This window comes from Triticum urartu, unplaced genomic scaffold (assembly GCF_003073215.2).
Source record: "Triticum urartu cultivar G1812 unplaced genomic scaffold, Tu2.1 TuUngrouped_contig_6776, whole genome shotgun sequence".
Lineage (NCBI taxonomy): Eukaryota > Viridiplantae > Streptophyta > Magnoliopsida > Poales > Poaceae > Triticum > Triticum urartu.
In genome coordinates, this window is record NW_024117564.1 from 3701 (window position 1) to 13326 (window position 9626).

Genomic DNA, 9626 nt, shown 5'->3' on the forward strand with positions numbered 1-9626 from the left:
GGGCATCAAACCCAGATTAGTGCGGTCCCTCAAGGAATCTAATACGCACTGGGTAGAGGAGCTCGACTCCGTACTCTGGGGGCTGCGGACCACGCCGAAGCACACCACGGATACACACCATTCTTTATGGTGTACGATGCAGAGGCAGTTTTGCCCTGCGACATAATTCATGACTCACCTCGTGTGCGCATGTACGAAGAAAGAGAAGCCAAGCTCGATCGGCAGGACAGTCTGGACGGCTTGGAGGAGGAGCGTGACGTGGCAAAAGCCCGTTCCACATTCTATCAACAGCAGGCTCAAAGATACCAAAGCAGAGAAGTACGGGCCAAAAATTACAATGTTGGCGAATTAGTTCTACGCTTGCCGGATAAGAAAAAGGACAAACTCAAGCCCAAATGGGAAGGTCCCTTCATCATTGACCAAGTCCTGACTGGTGGAGCATACCGCCTGCAAGATGCATCGGATAACCGACTTGAGCCGAACCCATGGAACGCAGTCCGTCTCCGAAGATTCTATGCCTAGCGCCGGACTCTGTGTTCGTCTCCTTCCTCTGTCCATTTTTTATAAACTGTCTGTCTTACATTTCTCTCCTCTCTTTTTCCTATAGCCTTTAAAGGCTCATCCGTGCCTTGTTCGCACACAACTGACGCGCTATCCGCGCTCATTAGACCTGGGGGCTTCTTTAACAGAAGCTTATTTATACGGGCTTCATGCCCAACACATGTGTCACACTTCCGCATGTACCCTTTATTCACCATTATATGCATCGATATGACTTAATTTTTGGCCAAGCTGGGTTGCCTGGCTCCTGTGCTTACGCCTACGTTCCCGATTGTTCGGCTAGGTGGTAAAGGGAGCACCTCTGCGATTGTTACTGCCGGATCAGCCGGATGTGTACCTCAGACTGGGTGAAGCCGAAAGCTAGCGTTCTTAAGGGAATATTCTGTCGGTGAACTAAAGATGATTTTTTACTTATTTATTTATTCGCCCCCAGACGTTTTTCCTGCGTCTCTTTTCGCAGAACGGACATGCACTTTAGGGCATGTCTCCCAGGGAAAGGAACCCCTAACGGAACTATTCTCCCTGGAAGATGTTTCTTACTAACCATGTAATATAGCATAACTAGTTGGGCACTTGTCTGTTCAAGCACTAATGACCCCTACGCCTGGTCTCCATGCATACCCCGGTTCTTATATAACCGCGAGGGTATTCGGACACACTCCGGACCGTCAGATCCCAAGGTTGAAGCGAAAAGGTCGGCCATGACAAACGATCTACAATTCGGCTAGAAGGCATTATACATGTCAATTAAAATTACATAGTCAATCCAACTGATTGTATTCCTCTTCAATACCATCTAATAGGCTGTCTAGTTTACAGTCCTGCTGGGAATATTTTGCGGCCAATTCTACTTGGCCGTACACTAAGCTCACAGGGATCTCCTTCCCATCGGGCCCCACAGGTCCAACCTCGGCCATGTGGTTTGGGTCAGCCTTCGTGTACCGCGTCTTCACCATGGCCCAGGCCTCCCTGGCGCCTTGACGGCAGGCCGATATCTTCCACAATCGGAAGCGCCGCCGCGCTCCATTCAGCTTGTCCGCAAGCTCTCCAAGGCCTTCGGGCATGGAGATGGATGGCCACAAGACCTGAACGACGCCTTGCATCACCTGCCGAACTCGTTCGTGCAGTTGTGAGAGCTCGGGAAGAAGGTCACCCATAGAACCGGGCATTTCCTCTGCAGGACGACCTGTTAGCATACCTACAGATATAACTCTGTTAGTCGACTTCCTCGCCGAACTCTTTTTTGAAAGTTCGTTTAAGCACTTACTAAATATGCCGCATCGAAGCCGTTTTCTCCTTAACGGAGTCCGACAGCTGGGCACAAACATCCTTCAGTTCAACGCCCAGCTTGGTGTTGGCATCTTGGAGATCGTTCTTCTCCCGCCTCACCTTTGTCAGCACACTCTCACCAGCCTTTAGCTGGCGTAGGAGTTGTTGCTGATCCGGATTTAATCCGGCGCCATATGCAATTTCATTTGTCAGATTTGCACCCACGCCGCACGTCACAAAATACTTATCTTTTGAAGCGTATATTACCAGAGGGGGTCTCCTTGGGCTCCCCTGCCGCGGCTAGTGCGGCCTCAAGTTGGGCTTTGCACTCTTCTAGCTCCTGGGACAGTTGGGTATTCTTTTCCGCAAGAACCTGCATTATAAATGATCCTTAAATCAGTTATTCTAACTGTTTCAAGTCTCAGGGGCTACTGATATATATATAACCTTAAATTTTCTCACCCGTATGTCTTTTACATATTGCTCCGTGGCTCTGGCTAGACCATTTTGAGCGGCACCAAGGTATGCATCTCCTGAATTGAAGGCATCCAATGCCTCTTGGGAGAAACAAGCATCGCGAAGAACTGTCCGGCAACGCCTGTGGTTCATGGCACTCTCCACCTCGGAATTGGTGGCAGACAACCTATCCGCATCCTTTGTCGGAGGAGTGTCCAGTGCGCGCCTCGTTTTGGCCTCTGCTTCGGGACTAGGCTTTGGAGCCTGGCTGGTGGAGGCGCGATTGGCAACCTCTCCGGATATAGTCCGGCGAGGTCTCTTTGTCCTGAAGAGAGCACGAGCGTTAATATGCCTTTGAGGGATAACACCAGGGAATAAGATGGCGCGCTATACCTTTGCGTCGGCGTCTCAGTCCGGACCGCACTTCTTTTCAGCCCACGGGGCCTTGCAGCCCCTCGTTGGCTAGTCGCCACAGGCTCGGCCTCCCGTCTCAAGGACCTCCCCTACAAAACATGGTTGTTATACAGAAATCTAAAACACGCGAGGATGAATCCCTTTTCAAGGTGCTGGGACTTCGGTCTCAGTTACCTGTGAGGCTGGGAGTAGCCCTGGGTAATCGGCCGTAATGGCCACCAAGGCATTGTCCTTGCTCAATTGATGAAACACCCCATCAATCAGCTCCATAGATAAGTTCGGATCCTCTTGGGAGGCCGGGTCGAGGGACCGTCCCGGATCCTCGGGTTATGGAGGTGGGCTGTTTATTTCTTTAACAGCCTGGTGCAGTTCCTGCGTTGAAGTCGTTAGACTGAATATTTAACGATGGGAATATAAAACGGATGGACAAGTAAAAGTGTCCACTTACCCAACTTGGAGGATTGTACATAGAAAATCCACCCTGTGGGTTGACGTGGAGAAATTCCTCCTCTTCTCCCTTGTACAAAGCGGACAAGATCTGTATTAGAGCGGCAGCCGATTCCGGCCCCTTACGGCCGTGGCGGGTGGCGTCGTCCTCCCTGAAGTCCCACATGGGGTGGCCTCTATACTGAAGCGGCTGCACCCCCCGCATAATGCATGCGGCCATGACTCCGATCATGGTCAGTCCGGAATGAGCTAACAACCTTATTCGGCCCATTAGGTAAAGGACGTCCTTGTCGCTTTCCTTCTGAGGGCTCCGTGGACGCCAGCTTAGGCGCTTCTTCGGGGGGAGCACTGTCAAACTTAGGAAGGCCGATCCGGACAGGATCCGGCAGCGGGACGTCCACTATATAAAACCATTCCGAAGGCCAGTCCTCGGACGCCTTCTTTGGGGTTCCGGATAGATATCCGGTCCCGGCGATGCGCCACACTTCGGCTCCGCCCACTTGATATATTGACCCCTTTTGAGAACGGGGCACAAGGCAGAATAGCTTCTTCCACAGTGCGAAATGAGCCTCGCAGCCCAAGAACAGCTCACAAAGGGCTACGAAGCCCGCGATATGCAATATGGAGGCAGGCGTGAGGTTGTGTAGCTGGAGGCCATAGAACTCCAGGAGCCCCCGGAGAAACGGATGAATTGGAAATCCGAGCCCTCTTATTAAATAAGGGACAAGGCATACCCGCTCTCCTTTGGAGGGATTGGGGGCGCTCTCCGCTTGCTCTCCGCCATTATAGGTGGCAAGTCCGGCTCGAACCGGGACCATATAGGCCGGGGGGGGAGAAATCCCTTGGTCTGGAGCGTCACTAGCTCGCTGTGCGGGATGGAGCATCTCTCCCAATCTCCAGGCTGAGGGCTGGAAGGGCGAGAGGAGGAGCTGCGACGGCCGGCCATGATGGAATGGACCTCTGTCGGATACACTCTGATGAATGCTCGCGGAGGGGAGATGGTGTGGTTTGGATCTAAATCCTCGTCCCTTTAAATAGGCGGCTCATTTACGCGGCTAGGGGTGTAAATGTAAAAACACCCTGACTTTTCGTATTCGTTTGACACGTGGAAGACGGCCATTATTGGGCGTAGAAGCCAAGGAGCGCTACATTCACAAAAAACCAGACATTATTCGACAGGTACACAGAATTTGGAGGAGAACCTGCCTTGCAATGCCGAAGACAATCTGCACACCAGACTCATCGTCGTTGAAGCCAGGTTCGGGGGCTACTGAGGGAGTCCTGGATTAGGGGGTGTCCGGATAGCCAGACTACAACCTTTGGCCAGACTCTTGGACTATGAAGATACAAGATTGAAGACTTTGTCCCGTGTCCGGAAGGGACTTCCCTTGGCATGGAAGGCAAGCATGGCGATACGGATATGTAGATCTCCTACCATTGTAACCGACTCTGTGTAACCCTAGCCCTCTCCGGTGTCTATATAAACCGGAGAGTTTTAGTCCGTAGGACAGAACAACAATCATACCATAGGCTAGCTTTTAGGGTTTAGCCTCCTTGATCTCGTGGTAGATCTATTCTTGTACTACCCATATCATCAATATTAATCAAGCAGGAGTAGGGTTTTACCTCCATCGAGAGGGCCCGAACCTGGGTAAAAACATCGTGTCCCTTGTCTCCTGTTACCATCCGCCTAGACGCACAGTTCGGGACCCCCTACCCGAGATCCGCCGGTTTTGACACCGACACTAGCCAAAACCAAAAATCTGCAGTACGATAGCTAAAAGGCAGGAACTTTTTTGAAAGCTACACAATGATCAATAGCAACATCTCCAGCAATTTGTGGAACAGAGAAAAATAAAAAAGGCTATTGAAGCCATAAACCATATTAAAGTAGTCACGTATATATACTTGTTCCACAGATATTTTCTGGTAGCACACCTATTGCAAAGCTATAGTGTAAAAATATGTTCAAATATACTGGAAGTAAAAAATAGAAATGGCGATGAAAAGCATATGTCTATAGTCTGTCATCCAATTCTTCTTTCTTCTTTCACCTGGATTTTCCATCTCAAAGTGTAGCATCGAATTGTGTCCAAATTGTGTGCAGAAAAATCTGAATCAGCTCCTTGCCAACAGAAAACCTGCGGATCATTGCAACAAACAAAGGAAAAAGTTAGAAAAACTCTGTAGTAAAAAAAGTCATGTTCTTGCAAACTATTTACGGCAAACTGTGCAACTAACATAACAAGTCTGTGCAAAAAAATGCATACCTATTATAATAAAAGATTCTGCTATAGACATGTCGCTTTTGGAACTAAGATTGTCATAAAATGTTGTGTAAATTCCTATTTACTAAGTTTTTAGGTTTTTTGAAACACTATTTGATGATTAAAACTTGACATCACTTCCTTCTTTTTTATATGCAGTGGATGTGTGGCAACAGACAGAAAAAGGAAAAAATGCTTGATCTCAATGAGTTGCGTCCTGATCTCAATGAGCTTCCTCATGATATGGATGAGAAGCAACCCAGCATACCGCAAGGAAATTGGACAGAAAATGGGCGCTCTGTTTACTACACGCAGACAAGTCGTGGGCCTAACCCTATGGGCCATGACAATGTGGCAGGGCAGTCATCAACCCGTGGTGCCCCTATAGTGGTGTCTTTGCAGTCAGAGAGCCATACTCTTGATGACACGGGCACCGCGGTAAATGTTCCTGGTCCAACCAGGACTGAGCTCGGAGCTGGTGTTGTTGACGATGTTGTGCAAGGAGAAGAAGGAGAAGATGAGGTTCGTGCTCAGCCGATGGAACCCTATGTTGGCATGAGGTTTGACACCCTTCAAATTGTTAAGGATCACTACAACAGCTATGCCCTACAGATGGGTTTCTCTGTAAAAATGAACACCTCTAGGCGGACACCCCACACAAATGTATTGGTAAAACAACAGTTTTGTTGCAACAAGTTCAAGAAGCCCAAAGCTGATGATGGAGGAGCTGAGGCTCCTCCTGTCCTGGACCCTATACCAGATCCAAAACCTATTGATAGTGATGAGGAGATGGAAGATGAACCTCCAATATTTGCTGAAGAGGAGGCTGGTACTAGTAAGAAAAAGAAGAAGCGTAAACGCAAGACAATAAAGCAGACTCAATGCAAGGCAAAAATGTTGGTGAAGCTGATAGATGGGCGATGGCAGGTGAAGCACTTTGTTCGTGACCACAATCATCCACTGGTGAACAAACCTTCATTGCCCAAATACTTGAGATCCCACCAAGGCATCTCTCCTGATGAAAAGGAGTTTTTGCGCATCTTGTATAACTGCAACTTGACTACATGTGTGTCTCTATATCCCTTACAGAATTAAGTTTCCCTCTAGGCAGTCCAGTGTGCAACTGTTATGGTAATGGTGTGCAACTAAAATGCCTTAAGTGTGCAACTATACTACCTTCATTGTGCAACTACATAATGTTCATGTGCAACTAGATTACCTTCACTGCGCAACTACATAATGTCCTGTGTGCAAAGTGCAAGTGTTTTTAAAAGGTGCAGCTGGTTGTCCATTTCCTGCAACTATCTTCTGTGCCAACACATATCGTATTATTGTGCAGCTGGATATGTGCATTCGTGCGACTAATAAAACGTATATTGTTTCTTTTTGTATTATGCAGGACGTATGATGCATCTAATGGCAGAGTTCTATGGATCTGAGATGATGGTTCCCTTCGAACCAAAGGCAATAACAAATCTGTGTACAAGTTTCCGTAGAGATGACACAAAGGAGGGTGACATGATTGAGACAATTGCGCACTTCAAGGATATACAAAAAACAGATCCAGACTTCTTTTATAAGGTAAAATATGATGAAGAGGACAAAGTTGTCAACATATTTTGGGTGGATGGCTCAGCTCGAAAAGCTTATGCGGAGGCGTACCACGATTGCATATCGTTTGACACCACCTACATGACCAACATGTACAATATGCCGTTCGCGCCCTTCATCGGAATAAACCGACATGGCCAATCTTTCATGCTAGGTTGCGCGTTTGTGAGGAAGGAGTTGTCATCGAGATTTGATTGGGTCTTTGGAGCATTCCTAGAGGCTATGGATGGCAAACCTCCTGACAACTTCATCACCGATCAGGATGGTGCAATGAGGCAGTCTATACATAGCACCTTTCCAACCACCGTGCACCGCTGTTGTCGATGGCACATCATGAAAAAGGCTCAGGAAAAAGTTGGTTGGCTATTGTTCCAGAATCCAGGGCTCTCTAATGATTTCAACTATCGTGTTGACTTCAGCTTTAGTATAGACGAGTTTGAGCAGAATTGGGCTGGGTTAATGATGAAGTACGAGGCTATGACACACACGCACTTTGAGAAGTTGTACGAATAGAGGTCAACTTGGGTGCCGTGCTACTTCAAACACAGGTTCTTCCCCTTCCTACAGTCTACACAGGTTAGTGAGGGGTTCAACGCCGTCCTAAAAAGATATGTGAACCCACACAACTCAATCTTGAACTTCTTCAAGCAATATGAAATAATTCAGAACCACATCCTTGCCAAGGAAGGCTGTAATGATTAAAGGACAGAACACCTTGAGATTGAGCTATGGTCCAACTTCCCAATAGAGAGGCAAGCTTATGAAACCTACACTAGGGACCTTTACCGCAAGTTCAGAGAAGAGTTTGAGCTGATTGGACGTTATAATGCGTTCCAAGTTGGTGCTGACCTTTTTGAGCTTAGACCAAACCAGGAATTTGTTGCCAAATATGGTTCTCGAAACTACTTCGTGCAGGCAAGGGTGGAGGATGGTTCCTATTTGTGTGAGTGCTGCAAAATGGACAAGGACGTCATGCTCTGTTGCCACATCCTCAAGGTGTTCACCCATCTTGGAGTTGATGTCATACTGGAAAGGTACATGCTAAGACGATGGACACCTACTGCTGTCCCTAGTGCGCCAGGGACCGGGTATGAGCAACCGGATGAAATGCCTCCTCAATCAAAGAAGCAGATAAGGGAGGGAAACATGATATTCAATTTTTGAAAACTAGCCAAGTTTGTGAGTGGCTTGCACAGGCCATTGTATACAAGCATATGCGCGGAGCACGTACTGAGATTGGCCACCTGAACAAGTCCAAGAAAAAGAAAAAACGGCTGCTTCTACGGGGCCATCAGATGATGGCAACCCTCGAGGACCTTCTCCACCTCCAGGCCCTACACGGCATGCTCCGCCACCTCCTCCCCGCCTCGCCCAACAAACAGCGCCCCGCGGGCTCCTCCCAATGGCCCTACAGGCAACACTCAGGGGCTCATCATCTAGGTAATTACCTGCCCCAACTCCCCATCTAACTAGGTGTGTAACTTCAGTTGCACACATCATGGTGCCCAGTTTCACAGAACAGGCTACCTAGTTGCGCACGCCGTGTTAGTTCGAGCATCAAGATAACACAACTAACTTGTTTGTCCTGTTTTGGCTATAGGTGACGACAACCCTCTAGGACCTCCTCCACCTCCTGGCCCTCCACCACATGCTCTGCCACCTCCTCCCCTGCTTGGCACAACAAGCAGTGCCCCGCGTGTTCCTCCCAATGGACCTACAGGCAGTACTCAGGGGGCTCATCACCCAGGTAATTACCTTCCCCAACTCCAAATGAAACTAGGTGTGTGACTTCAGTTGCACACATCATAGTGCCCAGTTGCACAGAACAGGCTACCTAGTTGCATGCGCTATGTTAGTTTGAGCATCAAGATAAAAAAACTAACTTGTTTTTCCTATTCTGCCCATAGGTGATTACAATCCAAGTACCATGACGGGCCATGCTACTACATGTGTTTTTTTTAACTTAACTTGCACACAACAACCAGTTAGTTGCACAGCATGGGCTGTGTGGTTGCAGAGAACATCAGTGCTGGTTGCACAAAAAAAATACTAAAATTTTTATATGATTATTACACAGATGATCGAACACAACCTCATGATGGTCCTACTACCCCATTGGAGGCTGCATCCCCTGCACAAGCCTCTGATGATTTTGTTCCCAGGGATCCTCCAAGGTCTACTACAAAGGGTAGGGCAAAGAGTCGACGGTACAAATCGGTGCTGGAGCTACACCCAAAGAAGAAAAACAAATTCAGCCAGTGCCAATCTACAGAGCACACTGCTGGTGTGTGTCCACTCAGGCTGCTATGATTCTCTTTCATTATTTGTAACTTTGGGACAAAAAAGGAAAAGAATGATGGTTTTGAGCAATGTTGGGACCAAGTGGACACATTCAACATCTATGCTTTCTCTTATCTCATTTATGCTCCTTGAATTAGTTCATGCACTGTGTAAAAAAAGGTTGCTATTTGTGCCTTTGTTGGAAACTGGTTAAATATTTAGTTGTTAAACAATTGTATGTCCAGTGCTCCTAATGTGTCAACAAAAGTGATAATATTGAGTTGCAAATGGAATTACTACTAGTGTGCAACTACAAAATCT

At 47.7% G+C, this 9626-nt stretch overlaps 1 pseudogene; it reads left to right on the plus strand.

Annotated features, from left to right (window-relative positions):
* The first annotated feature begins 5576 nt into the window (after positions 1-5576).
* LOC125531068 lies at positions 5577-8772 on the plus strand (annotated as a pseudogene).
* The last annotated feature ends 854 nt before the right edge of the window (positions 8773-9626 follow it).